Genomic DNA, 13701 nt, shown 5'->3' on the forward strand with positions numbered 1-13701 from the left:
TTCTCATTTTAAACATGTTTCCCAAAACCTTACTTTTTGTCGGTTCTAGTGGCCAGTTTCCACCCAGTAATTTCCTGTAATACAGTGACCTGATGGCTCCTGTGCTGACTTTGATGTGGCTCTCCAGTAGCACCTTTGTTGGCCAAGATTTTTATCTGCTGATTTTATAGACTCCCCAAGTGGCTAAGCGGGTCTTTAGAAATCACAGTCATACCTTCTCTAATTGGAAGAGGAAATTAAACAGACTCCAGAGGAGAAATTTCTTGCCCCAGGCCATGTTCATGGGAAGGGAGCCTCATCTGCCCAGGTCTTCAGTCCCACCTGGGTCCCCTCCATCCCGCAGATACCCTGAGTTGGTGACTGTGAGCCCTGCATCTTCCATGGAGTTAAGTGAGCTCCCAGACCTCCAGGAGCGGGGTGAACTGCTAGTGTTCTGGATAATCCCTGTTCTCCACAGGCCTCCCCAGGAGCAATTCTGTCTGTACTAGTCATCATACTTAGTTATGCACATATTTTTGCTATAAACAGTTTATTATATTCATCTGTTCTGCAAACATTGGCCAGTATGTTATTGTGTGCAAGGCACTGGGAGATAGGATTATGAAAATGAATACTTCTGCTGTGTTCTCTCTGTTCAGCTTAGTCTGCTAGAGGAGATAAAAATAATACATAATAACTACTTTTATTGAGCATTTACTATGTGTCAATCTCTAATCTTTTAAGCTCTGATCTTAGCAATAATGATATGAACACCTGAAACTAATATAAATTGTAAATCAACTATACTTCAATTAAAAAAACAATAATGATATGAAGTAGTTTCACTTATAATCCCCATTTTACAGGTGGGCATTTGAAGCAAGGGAGGTTAAATAACTAACTCAAGATCATACATAGCTAGTAAGTGGTAGAGTCAGGATTCAGGCCCAGTTAGTTTGGTTTCAAAGCCCTTGCTCTTAGCCACGAGGCAATATGCGAAATACTACGTATGGATATAATGATGATATTGATTAAAATGTGTTACATGCCATAAAGAGGGGTGGCGTAAATGCTTTGGCAATTGATACTTTTGGTTGTTGGGAAATATAACTTTATGTTTAAATACAAAATAAAATGTCCATTTCTACTGCCATGCTTTCCATTTTAGACCCTCATTTATTGCTCACCTAGGAAATAAAAAAATAAATTAAAAAATGGGAAAGCAAAGCATGTTGATGCCGGAAATACTTTTACTCTGTGTGATTCTTTATTTTAAGCTGGGTCCTTGTGTGTCCCACAGATAGGTCTGTAAGAATTTGTGAATCGTCCTACATATTTACTCATCCAGCAACATTCATTCATTGTATCTACCACTTGCCAGACATTGAACTAGATGCTTCAGAGACAAAGAGTTATAATCCTGGCCCAAGGAACTGCACGAGGAAGTCTCTGACCACTGTGATAACTGCCGTGATTCTAGGGGTCCGCAAGAGAGCATGAACTCCACAGAGAGGTGGGAAAATGGGGTGGCGAGGCAGAGAAGACCAGAGGAGGAATTGGCCAGTTGAGTGTTGTGGGAAGGCCATTGCCCCAGAAGGAGCAGCCCAGAAAGCAGGTGCACAGACTTTTTAGGAAACTGCAAGTCGTTCAGGGTGGGTGAGGGTGGTAGAGAGATGGACAGAGGGAGAAGATGGGGCGGGCTGGTGGAAAAGTACTTTGTCAGGAATGCCATTTAAGAGTTGTAAGCAGAGGTGCCACTTTGGTCTGATTTGTTTTATAAAGATCCATCTGGCCACAGTGTGGGCTGTTGGCCAGAGGTGGTCAAGACAGATGCAGGGAAGGTAGTTATGGAAACTCAGATGAGCCATAGATGAGGTGCTGCACGGAAGTGGGGATGGAGCCAAAGAGACAGAATAAGAGAGGGTGAGATAGCATATTGTGTGAGGGGAGAGGCAGAGGGGGGTCCTTGGGAAGTAGGTGGAGAAAGACATGCAGAAAAGCAATGCAGTAAAAGCAGCAGGGAGTGGGTGTTTAAATGATGACTTTATCACGGACACTTTGGGCTTTCCGGTCAAAGTATCTTGGAGGCAGTTGAATAGTAAGGGACTTAGAGATCATGTAGTCCAGCACGTCCATTTTACTTATGAGGAAAAATGAGGCCCCGAGTGGCTAAGTGCCAAGGTGGCAGTCACCACTTAAAGCCAGGTTTCAACCCTTTCAGCCCAGGTGAGGGCTGTGGTCAGGAGCATGGACTCGGGGTATGGTCCTGGTCTGACCCCTTCCAGCTGTGTGAGCTGGACCCAGTTACCTAAGCTCTCTGTGCCTCCCTTTCTTCACCTTTATAATGGAGTTAATAGTTTCTACCTCAAAGGTTTGCTGTGAGGAGTCTATAATTAATACATGTAAAGTGCTCAGAATAGTACCCCACACATAGAAAAGCTGTGTGTTTGCTGCTGTTGTTCATGTGTGTATATATGTAGATACATACATATGCACGTAACGTGTACATCTGACACATATATCCCTTAGGGAAGGGAGGATAAAAATGTATTCTGTGCAGAAAAGGACATTTTGAATATTTTAGAAAGAGATGTGGGTGATTGTCAGTTCTGAATCAAGAATTATTGGAAAACATAGGAAATTAGTTGAAATAGTATGATGGAAAATAGCATTTTTAGCGAGTCTTCTTGAGAAATGCAGAACCTTTTTTATTCTTCAGTAGAAAACATAAAAGTACTTTGAAGTTAGTCCTATAAAAGGATATCTTTGTTTTAGCCAGATAACCAGAATTTTAACCTATTTTCAATGTGCATCCCTTGAGTTTGACTTCAGAATGTCATCATGACTTTCTGAAGGTAGAATAAACTGCAGAATAGGAAAAAGCCCCATGAGTTATGAGTTTCATGCACTTGGTTCCTATGAAAAGAAGGTGATTTGGGTTATTTAGAGGAAAGTAATTTTTTTCAGTGTTTCTAGTTGAGCAAATCTAATTTTTGGCTACTAAAACACATGAGAAGCCTGAACAGTATTATCCAAATGGACGTGGGTGACATGTAGTTCAGACAACTTTGGAGTAAGTAGCGCTCTGGACTTGATTAGAACACAGTAATCCTGGAAGGATATAAATTGAACTGGATTTATGGTCTAATAAACACGTGGGAAGAAAAGATAATGCTTACTGACTCATGAAACTTTAACAACGTTTGTAAGGCCCTGAGTTGGAGAGCTCTCATTTGGATGAGAGCATTTTCCCACTCATCTCAGCCTGCTTCCAGAATGACCTGCATCGTGCCTTGCTCAGGGTGTGAAGCAGACTGGAGTCCTGTTGCTGGGTCTTCTTTGGATGCAGAGATCATCACCTGTTCTGCCTCTGTCCACCCGTGACCTCAGGCAGCACCCGTTGGTTTGAGCAAATGAGTACTGAGCACCCATTAACTGTGTTTGGGGGAGAAAAAGTAAGGTGTGGGAAAGTCTTAGCCCATTGCTGATTTGAATTCAGAAGGCCTTTCCTGAGGACTACTTATTTCTGACCTGTATTGCCCTCTGTGATAGTGTGAAAAAGCACGTAACACCCCACAGCCACTCACCTCTCCCTAAATATACCAGAAAAATAATCATACCTACCTTTGTTATTGAATCCCAGAGGCCTTAAGTGCTTTACATACAGTAATTTACTTAGTTACAACAACTCGATGAGGCAGGTCAGATGGGAAGATTGAGGCTCAGAAAGGTAATGTAACTTGCCCATTGTCACACAGCTAATTACTAGTGAAGCCAGGTGTGTCTGGTTCCTAAATTTGCACCTGCTTTTGCTCCAAAGCTGTGGTTCTTCGTTCCCTGCGTACTCTCAAGCCTCCTTGCCTTTGCCTTGCAGTTACTTCTGTGTTAGGTTTTGGGGGATACAAAGGCACCTTTGCCCCCAGGGAAGTCCCACTCCTTCTGTGGCTCCACTCAAGACTTACCTTCTGGGAAGCCCCCCTTTGGTCCTGTCTCTGGGCTCCCATGGCACTTGGTTACCTTCTCATCATCACCCTCGTTGCAGCCTGACTTATAAAGCAGAGTGGAGTCAGCTGGGTCGGACAGTGGGAAGATACTGGTCTTTTTCCCTGACTTGGGAGCTCTTTCAAGTCAGGGACTGTGTCTTATTCGTGGTTGATTTGCCAGCTCAACACCCAGCAGTATTCCATGAGGTTCTGTCGTTATTATTCCCATTTGATAGATGGGAAAACTGAGGCCTAGAGGTGAAGTGATTTGGTCAGGGTCACACAACTAGTAAGCAGAGCTGGGGTCTGAACCCAGACAGTCAGTCTGGCTCCAGAATCAATGCTCTTAACACTAAATTTGTTCCAACTGTCAAACAAGGTTATAAACCACAGGCCAGAGGCAGTGCCCTCCACCTCCTAGCCCAGTACCTCACAGTCCACACACAGGAAAGATCACCCTCTTGTTTCTACCATCCACTCTGGCAGAAAGACAAACAGGATATGTCTAACCAGGCCTTATCTCATGATACGGAAAGAGCTTTGGGGCCGTGATTGCATGACTGTCCTCTGAGGGTCTTAGAGAATGCATAGTCCCAGGCCCAGTTCTGACTCAGGAGGTATGGGGTGGGCAGGGTTGAACACTGACATCTTTCCTGTATATGAGAATGGCCCTGAGGATGGAGCCATCAGGGAGGCAGCTTCTGAAAGACGAGGAATGAAGAAGCACAGTGACTCAGCCACAGTGGTGGGAGCTGGCTGTTGAAGTGGTAGAAAATCATCAATCAGCCGGAGCCAGAGGGAACTGAGCCCAAGGGAGGCTGGGGATCAGAAATCCGTCACAGAAAGACCTCTTACCTTGTATTTTTAAGATTTCTAAGTACCTGCTCCTTTTGAATGTGCTGGTGGGATTTCATCTGATGAATTCAAACACTTTCATTTTCTTCAGAGCTTCCATCTTGGAGGTACCCAAAAATAGTAGGCTTTTCAAGGAGTTGTATAAGGATTCCATCTGCTTTATACTGAAAAGTAGGGCTTTAATGGAAAATTAAAAATGAGTCAGATTGCCTTTACCACAACAAAGCCCAGGGCACTTTTCCCAATCCTTTCTTCTTTTAATCCCCAGAAAAAGTTACTGAAACTGTATTTCTGTGAAATTCTGCCCAATTGAAATTCTACTGAATAGGCAAATAAACACCAACGAGTTCCTTCATTTCCACACATTGTAGTATCTGTTTGGAAGCAGTAACAATTTCAAATGTTGTCACTTGTAAAATTTGATTTTTATTTCAATTTAAACTTTATTCCAGAAATTGTGTGATATGCTTCCCGTAGCTAGGCATATGCACACAAGGATATTTGAAAATCGCTGATTTCTGTTAAAGGTTTCTCTTGTTTGCTCTCAGAGTTTGGAGGGGTTCACCTTTTTATTGTCTGACCTCCTAGAAATACAAATAGCCTCTCATCATTTTCAGATACAGGAGCTGAGTTGTTAATGAACTCTCACACTCTGTCATTCTGTACCTTTTATCACCATCTCCTGCTTGAAAATGCCAGTTCTGTAGCTGTACTTCGTGTGTTCCTTTGCCTGATCGATATTCTCATGATATGTTGTGTCCTTCAGGCCCTCCTGTGTTTTGCAAATAATGATTCCAGTTGCTTCACTCCTAGGCTTTCTAGCTTGAGTTGAGGAGGTATTGATCCATGTCAAAACTCATGTGCTGGCTGATGTAAATACTGGTTCTTTTGCCTTGTCCCCTAACAACCCAGTGAACGGGAGTAAGGCCAAATCCTTTAGCCTGGCATTCGGCGCCTTCCCCCATCTCCACTTTCTGAGGCATTCCTGGCTCACCTCATTCACCATCACGCTAACACTTGATTCTCCGGATGTCAACATAGTATCTCATTAGTATGGAATACGTGTTCTGGCCTTTGCTCTCCCTTCCTGGACTCCCCAGCCCTTCCTTTCCCCGGGAACTCTATCCATTTCTCAAGGCCCAGCTGGAATCCCAGCCCTGGGCAGCTTCCCCTCATCTCCTCATTCTCTTGCATTGAACATGTGTGCCTCTCAGTTGCCTCCTAAGAAAGGATGCCTTGTGTGGTTAGTTAAATCCTGATATGAGGAATCCAAGGAGCAGAGAATTTTTGTGAGTTGCCCAAGGTCATACATGCAGTTCCTCATTTAGTTTAGACTAGAATCCAGGTCTCCTGGAAATCTGTGTATGTGGGTCCTGCCTTCTCAACAGACCATTGGCCTCATATGTGCAAAAATGTTGGGGTTTTTTGTCCCCCTATGGCTTGTAGCACACTGTCATTCATGGTGTAGATACTCAGCAGGTATTATTTAGATAGGCCCTGAGGACAGAGTGCTGGAATATGTAGCTGGTTTCCTCGCCATCTGTGAGGCTAGGCTGGCATCTCCTTGGACATTGAGCTTCTGTAGTTTCTGACAGCACTAGATTCACTCTCTATGGACCCATGTGATGTAGGTTCGGGGACTGTCCTATACTGTCTTCAGAACCACCATTGTCTTCTGAGAATGGTATGTGTTTAAAGATCTTTTGTCCATAATCTTGAGCTTTTTGTTAAAAATTTAAGGTGGTCAGGGCAACAGTTACTTCTTTGCCCTCAGTCATCAGGTTTTCATCAATAAGATTTTCACCAAAAACAACAGGAAGTTACCGATAGTGCACAATGATGTCCAAGACCAGGGAGAAATGCAGAATGTTTCAAGTTTCAAAATCTGGAATAAACTGGAAAAATACAACAGTGAGTGATAGAAGAGGGAAAAGTGGCAGAATGGACCACTGGTATTGTGCCTGAAGGTCTGTGGAGCCTGGGGAAACGGAAGGAGGCAGGCTCACCTACTGTGCGCCTACCCATGGCTGGACCTCTCACAGCATTTAGCTGAGTCCCTCAGCCACATGAAACCCAGCTGTGGCTGTGAGGGTGCCTTCCTTTCCATGCATTCATTTTGTTCATTTGGCATATCTGGAGAATCTCCTTAGCCGAGACTTAAGGTCCTACAGAGTAATGATTTAACACTAGAACCCAACCACAGCCTCTGTATATCCTTCCACAGAGTGATTGACAATAAACCTTATAAAATGTTTTCCATGGTTGCAGGGAGGGACTACTTGAGTCATTTCTGTAACAAAAGACACAACAGCACACAGGCAGTGTTTGTCAACCCCTCATTAAGAGTCCTCTCAGCTCCCTGTGGAAAGCTCTCTGTGATTCCTCATGAATGGCTTCGCCTGCCTAGTCCTCACCTGGATGCCACGTTTAATGTATCCGAGGGATGGAGAGCATTAAAAACACCTTCTGTAGATGTTGGCCAACTGCTAACAGCAGAGAGGGGGAAGGGGTGGACCTTATGCTTCACTGTTGTTTGAAAAGCCATTATGGTCTTTGGAAAGCGGTAGTGAACTTTTTTCTTTCCTTCCCCACGCGCTGTCTATGATTTCAGTGCTTTCCCCGCCCGCCTCCCCACTGCCACAAGCACCACCTTCAATGTGGGAGATCACACGCCACTAACAAGATGCACTCTCCCCTTGGCCAACGTATAATATCACCACTTGGTGTATTTATCCAACTGTTCGTGTTCAGTCACTTTGGTATGTCAGTGTCAATACTGTCCATTTTCAGTAGCAAGCTTCTAGAAGGCTGAAAGTACACCTCATTTAATTTGCTTTGTGCCGTGAAACACTACACTGAACTGTGGATTTATTAAATGCTTGTAGATCTTGATTCTAAGCTTCCAAGTTGGGAGGTCTTAAAAGTGTTCTCAGTACTTCTGGAATGAGATGCATCTTGAGTAAATTTTCCTCTTGTCGATAACACATCAGGTCCTCTGCATTGGTAGATCCTCAGAGTCATGGGATAGAATCCAGAGTTTGGTTGCACATAATGTTTTAGGTTCCACCTTATGTTTCACCTCCTTGGTTGAAAATGCAATGATCCCAGCTTCTAATTCTGTCAGCAGGTTAGGGCCAAAGCACAGATAAAATGCCATACCACACCCTTCTGTTCATATAAGTGCGGTTGACCGTATAATTCCCTGTGTCTTATGGTTATTATTTCAACAGATTCTTTTTTTTTTTTAATTAATTTATTTATTATTTTTGGCTGTGTTGGGTCTTCGTTTCTGTGCGAGGGCTTTCTCTAGTTGTGGCAAGCGGGGGCCACTCTTCATCGTGGTGCGCGGGCCTCTCACTGTCGCGGCCTCTCTTGTTGCGGAGCACAGGCTCCAGATGCGCAGGCTCAGTTGTTGTGGCTCACGGGCCTAGTTGCTCTGCGGCATGTGGGATCTTCCCAGACCCGGGCTCGAACCCGTGTCCCCTGCATTGACAGGCAGATTCTCAACCACTGGGCCACCAGGGAAGCCCTTCAACAGATTCCTGACTCCAGACTGCTGAGACTTGGAGGTAGTTCTCTAAAGGGCCAAGGATTGCTCACTGAAGGCCGGTGAGGTATGGCTGGGAAGAACCTATAAGGACTACCGTGTCATGAGCAGAACCACATGCCTCTGTGGGTGCCAGTAGCTCCTGGGAGGTTCTGGTTAGTTTATACCTAAGTGTATAACAAGGAGGATTGGCGCTTGGAAAACTGCAGCTCCAAACATTCTCTGATTGTACCTCAGCCCAACTATGCCATACGGAGAAGAGTCCAGTGTGGCAAAGTGCTGAGAGTCCCCAGTCTAGGGGGCCCAAGGGGAGCCCTAGTGCCGTCCCTGATCTCACATCCCTGGCTTGTGACAGAGGTTGTGTCTCCAGGGGATGAAATATCCCAGCCTCCACTGCCACAGCAATGCGCCCACGCGTTTGAGGTACAGCACTGTCACTGTGGGAGGAGTCTTGCTTGTGCTCCCCACCAGGACACTCAGCTGGGCTCTTGGTGCCTCCTGGATGAGCTAGAACATGCAGAAATGATCCACTAAAGAGGGTGATGTTGGTGAGGCTGGAGAGAGAGGGGTAATGGATGGAAGGGGATCAACAAAGAGTTGGTGGGGGACACGATCTGATACCTGATCGTGTCAGGTATAGAAGGAGCCCTTGTATTAGTTTCCTGTGGGTGCTGTAACAAATGACCATGTACTGGGTGGCTTCAAACAACAGAAAATTTCCTCTCACAGTTCTGGAGGCCAGAAGTCTTGAAATTCAGGTGTCAGCTCAGGAAGACTCTGTTCCCTGCCTCTTTCCGAGCTTCTGGTGGCTGCCAGCAACCCTTGTCTTTCCTTGGCTTGTAAACCCATCAGTACAATTTCTGCCTTCATCTTCACACAACATTATCCTCTGTGTGTCTTTACATGGCCTTCTCTTATAAGGACACTTGTCACTGGATTTAGGTCGCACCATAATCCAAGATGATCTCATCTCAAAATCCTTAATTACATCTGCAAAGACCCTTTTTCCATATAAGGTCACATTCCCAGGCTCCAGATGGACATACTTTGGGGGCTACCATTCAACCCACTGTAGCCCTCAAAGGGATAAAAATTAGCAGTAACTCGGGGGGAGAGAGAACAGATGAGGAAGGTATTTGTAAGTTTGAATGACTACTAAAGGGTAGGCACAGTACTTTACATGTGTGATTTTAAACTGTCACTTCAAGATGGGTGAAGATGACAGTGAAATTTTTATGTGAAAAGCAGTTCAAAGACGTGGAGTGTCCTGAAAGTTTTCAGTAAAATTGGAGGCTGAGCCATCATCCGAGGTTGGAAGATTTGGGGATGGGAGGGAGACTTGGAGAATATAGAAAAAGCCCAAACAGCCAGGAAAATATAGGATAATGTGTTAATAGATGGATAAAAAGTATTACAGAGAAATAGTGAGGCTCCTTTGGAATTTGTAAGTATTTTTAATGGGTCCCTTTAGCCCAGTTTTGTGACTTTGCTTGGTAGTACTTGTCACTTTGGAATGGAATATCTCACCTTTGTGACTTTGCTTGGTAGTACTTGTCACTTTGGAATGGAATATCTCACCTTGTGGTGAGAGTTGGTTTGAATAGTCAAATGAAGAAGACGTTCTAAGAGATTAAAAAAAGCATCAGTTGAATTAGCTGAAAGTAGGGTTCAGGCTGGATAGGGGAGTGAGCTGGAATTGGGATGACGGATAAGGCAAGGAAGGGCCTGAGCTTTTAGGGATGTGATGGGTGAACACAGTGGATATGGAGGAGGAGAGGCAAAGGCGAGAAGGCCCTGGAAAGAAGAAACCCAGGAGGTGGAGAGTTCTAAATGATGCTGAACAAGGTGGCTTCCTGTTGAATGGATCCACTCAACAGTAGAATAGAGATCAAGGACAATAATTCTTATATAAAGAATTCAAGAAAATGGAAGCCATAGTTCCCTTTTTGCCCTTGGTTCAAATTATGTATAAATGGTGTCGTCTAGAAAAATGACATGTCAGTATGTTGCACTTTTTAAAAATCCTGGATGAGTGTTCTGGGACCTCTGAGACCTTGCATTATGACCAGCTGGTTCAGTGGGGATAATATTTTGAACTAGTATTCAATTTACTTTCCCTTCCTTCTAATTCTTGTTGCTCTGGGAGTCTCCCCCATTGAGGCTGAGGATTCCATTACTTCAGGGGAAGGACAGAGTATGGCCTAAGACAAAGAAGACATTGTTCAGCTTTTGACTTCCAAAACAGGACCTTGAGGCATGATTCAGAGACCAGAGTTAGCCCAGGCCTTCATTTAAGAGAGGCAGGCTTTGTTAGAAGCAAAGTGATTTGCGGATTCCGAGGAGCCAGATCTCAGAAGACGTGGCGTATATTGTACAGTCAGCCATGCAGGATGGGGAGGCTGCAGGAAGGAGGAAATGCCTTCCTGGGTTGGAGGATGGAGTTTGTAGAGATTTGGAGGAGGCTAGAGATAAGAAATGAATGGGTCACTGAGATGCCCCACTCCAGGTGGGCGGAGGAGAATCTGCCCGGAGAGAGCACTTGTACTCTGCCCCGCCCCCATCTGGATATCTGGAAGGAAGCCACATTGGAGTGGACCCTGCATTGGGGCATATCTAGGCAGAAACAGCCCTGAGATGATATGCCTTCCCTTCATTTCCCAAAGCTTACATGTGATGGAGGAGAAATCCCAACAATCCTGCAGGCCCCCTAGGACAAATGTGGAGATGCTGCGGGAGCTGGGCGGGAGAGTCTCCGGGTCAGGATGAAGAGGGCACAGAATGAACTGGGCCAGGCTGAAGACTGGCTGCAGATTTGCACCAATCACATCAGCAGAACCAGGCTAGCACCCAAAACAAAGGGATGAGACATCCCAGGGAGGCCAGTGAGGGCTTAGAGGACAGTGCCTGGACCAGGTCCTCGCCCCATCATGTGGTGGTCTGTAATCTTCCCCCTGGGGGAAGGAGGGAGAGGAAAAGGAACACAGCCCTTTTGAAAAGGAACACAGCCCTGAGAGGCAGTCTGAGATGAGCTCAATTTGACTAATTGCCCTGAAGCAACGAAAATTTTAAATCTGAAGAGCAAGTTATCTTGAAGTAGCAAGATTGTTTTTTCTACCATCAGCAGAAATGCAGTGGTCATGATCAAGTTGAATTCAACTATGGAGAAATGTATGCAGCTGAGTAGGAAGTGTACGTTTCAAACCTTCTACGTTGCATTTGAGCTGTATTTTAACAGGATGATGATGGTGACGATGGTGACGGTGATGGTGGCAAATTTGCTTACTTGTATTCCTATAATATGCTTTTTCCTTTGGGTAAATTGTGGCTTAGCCTACCTGTACTAGGTTCATTTTGGGCAAGAAGTGGGAAGATCTGTCCTCTCAAGGAACAGAGTCGTCCACCAGATATTCCACAGTGTAGTGGGGAGCTTGGGCTTCCCATTGTTTAGTTGGCGGCACTTCCTCCCAGTGTCCTGGAAGGAAGGACCTCGGTTGCCATGGAGTCTCAGGTCAATGGAAAGTATTAGAATTTCAGGCCTTTCTCTAATGAACTTAACTGGGATGCTGGAGACTAGAAGGTAATTCTTACAGGGTGTGATCCTTCAGTTCCATATTTTAAAGGTATCAGGGTGAATACTAGAAATTACCGTCTCTGACTGACTATAAGGGGAGAAGCACTTCATTTTTATTCAATCCTCATGTACTGAATAAAGCATAAGTTTATGAAGGGATTCATTTCCAAGTATAATTCATAAGTAGTTACCAGAACACTGAAATGAGAGAGGGGGAAAAAAACCAGTTAGCTCTTTTTGAATACATTTTATCTCCGACATTCATACGAGGATGATGTTGCATTTAAGAGGCTGTTTTAAAACCTGCTGTTTCTTGAAATGCCTAGTAATTTTGGAAGGGAAATCTTTCGTCTTGCTTTAAAAAGCATACGTTTGGTGGGGCGGAGTCAGGTGGAAAGTTGCCTGTTGAGATACTGCTTTTTGTATTTCCCTACTAGAAAATTACGGCGACACTTTGAACACCCCTTCTCAAAACATAAATACATCTCATATTTTCTCTCATCTGTTGGGGGAGCCAAGAGAGCGAGGGATAGGGGACCATAAAATTTTTTGAAAGGAGTCACTAAAATAATTTAAATTATAGAACTTAAAAAACCCGCTGATTTATTAACTGATATCATTTTCATAATATTTTTGACCTATGAAATAGTTTTATTCACAATCTTCTCAAAAATAAAATTCCTAAAACTTAAAAACATGTCCGTATACATTAGAGCAAAAAAATCTTTTTATACTGGTTATCTAAACAAGAAAAAGAACATAAGACGATAATTATTCTTGGTACATATTCACTCACTTTAGCCAGTTTTTCAGCCATATGTCTTTAATACTCATGTCACTGTTATTTTATAAAGAATGAATTGTTTTTAATTCTCATAGAGTTGCCTGCAATTTCCTTCCAAGTTGTGTTTTATAGTTAATATTTGAAGCTATTACTATCTTCAATTCGCATTTATGTATACATCACAATATTTTTAACTGAGAAAATAACTCTTTCTACAGATGCACGTACGCTCAGAGCAAATTCTGCTAAATGGAGGCTTTTCTCAGAATAACTTTTTTTTCCACACCGAAATGTGTGAACATTTTAGCCCAGGTATTTTCACAAGTCTTTTACCCCCATTCAGGATTCTTATCTTCAATAAATAATTTTATAAGGCAAAACTCATGAAAATAAGTCCCCCTATGGTCCTTTTGAATGCTTTATCAATTTAGGTGACACAAAATCATAGATCATTCATAATTTCACTCCATTGTGGTACAGAATATAAATGTATCCAATTAAAACCAGGAACATCATCAAAATATTGCCACAAGTTGAGATACTCCAAAATATCTGTAATACTGTTTCAGAATTAAATCTTGGACACTGAATTATCTAATGTGTTTAGTGGCTTCCTTTGCTTTTGTTGGGATAAATTTTAACATCTTCCTATCCGCAAGCCTTGTTTTCAGTAACTGTACTTTGTTAAATGCTTTTTAAAAGCTGAAGTGTTTTGGCACTTCATTCACTACTTTGAGCGAAGATTTCCATCTGTTTTGCAACAGAACACACCCAGACTTCACAGGATTCATCCACATACTATCATGGCACACTTAGGTTGGCTTAGAGAGTCATTTCTCAAACATTTCTAAAACCTAGTTGATGATGACAGGCGACAAATAGAAGGCGTGTACTACCGTGCTGAAGTGTTTTTTGTATTCACAAAGCACTTTATCACAAAAATTTCCGAGTTCCAGTTTTTCTGACTATTTATCAATTTCTA

At 43.5% G+C, this 13701-nt stretch overlaps 1 protein-coding gene across 2 annotated transcripts in view; it reads left to right on the forward strand.

Moving 5' to 3' along the window:
* Positions 1 to 13701, forward strand: part of FYN (FYN proto-oncogene, Src family tyrosine kinase) — a 207837-nt gene that overhangs the window by 3482 nt on the left and 190654 nt on the right. The window lies entirely within an intron of this gene.

The sequence above is a fragment of the Balaenoptera ricei genome, chromosome 12, assembly GCF_028023285.1.
Source record: "Balaenoptera ricei isolate mBalRic1 chromosome 12, mBalRic1.hap2, whole genome shotgun sequence".
Taxonomy (NCBI): Eukaryota; Metazoa; Chordata; class Mammalia; order Artiodactyla; family Balaenopteridae; genus Balaenoptera; species Balaenoptera ricei.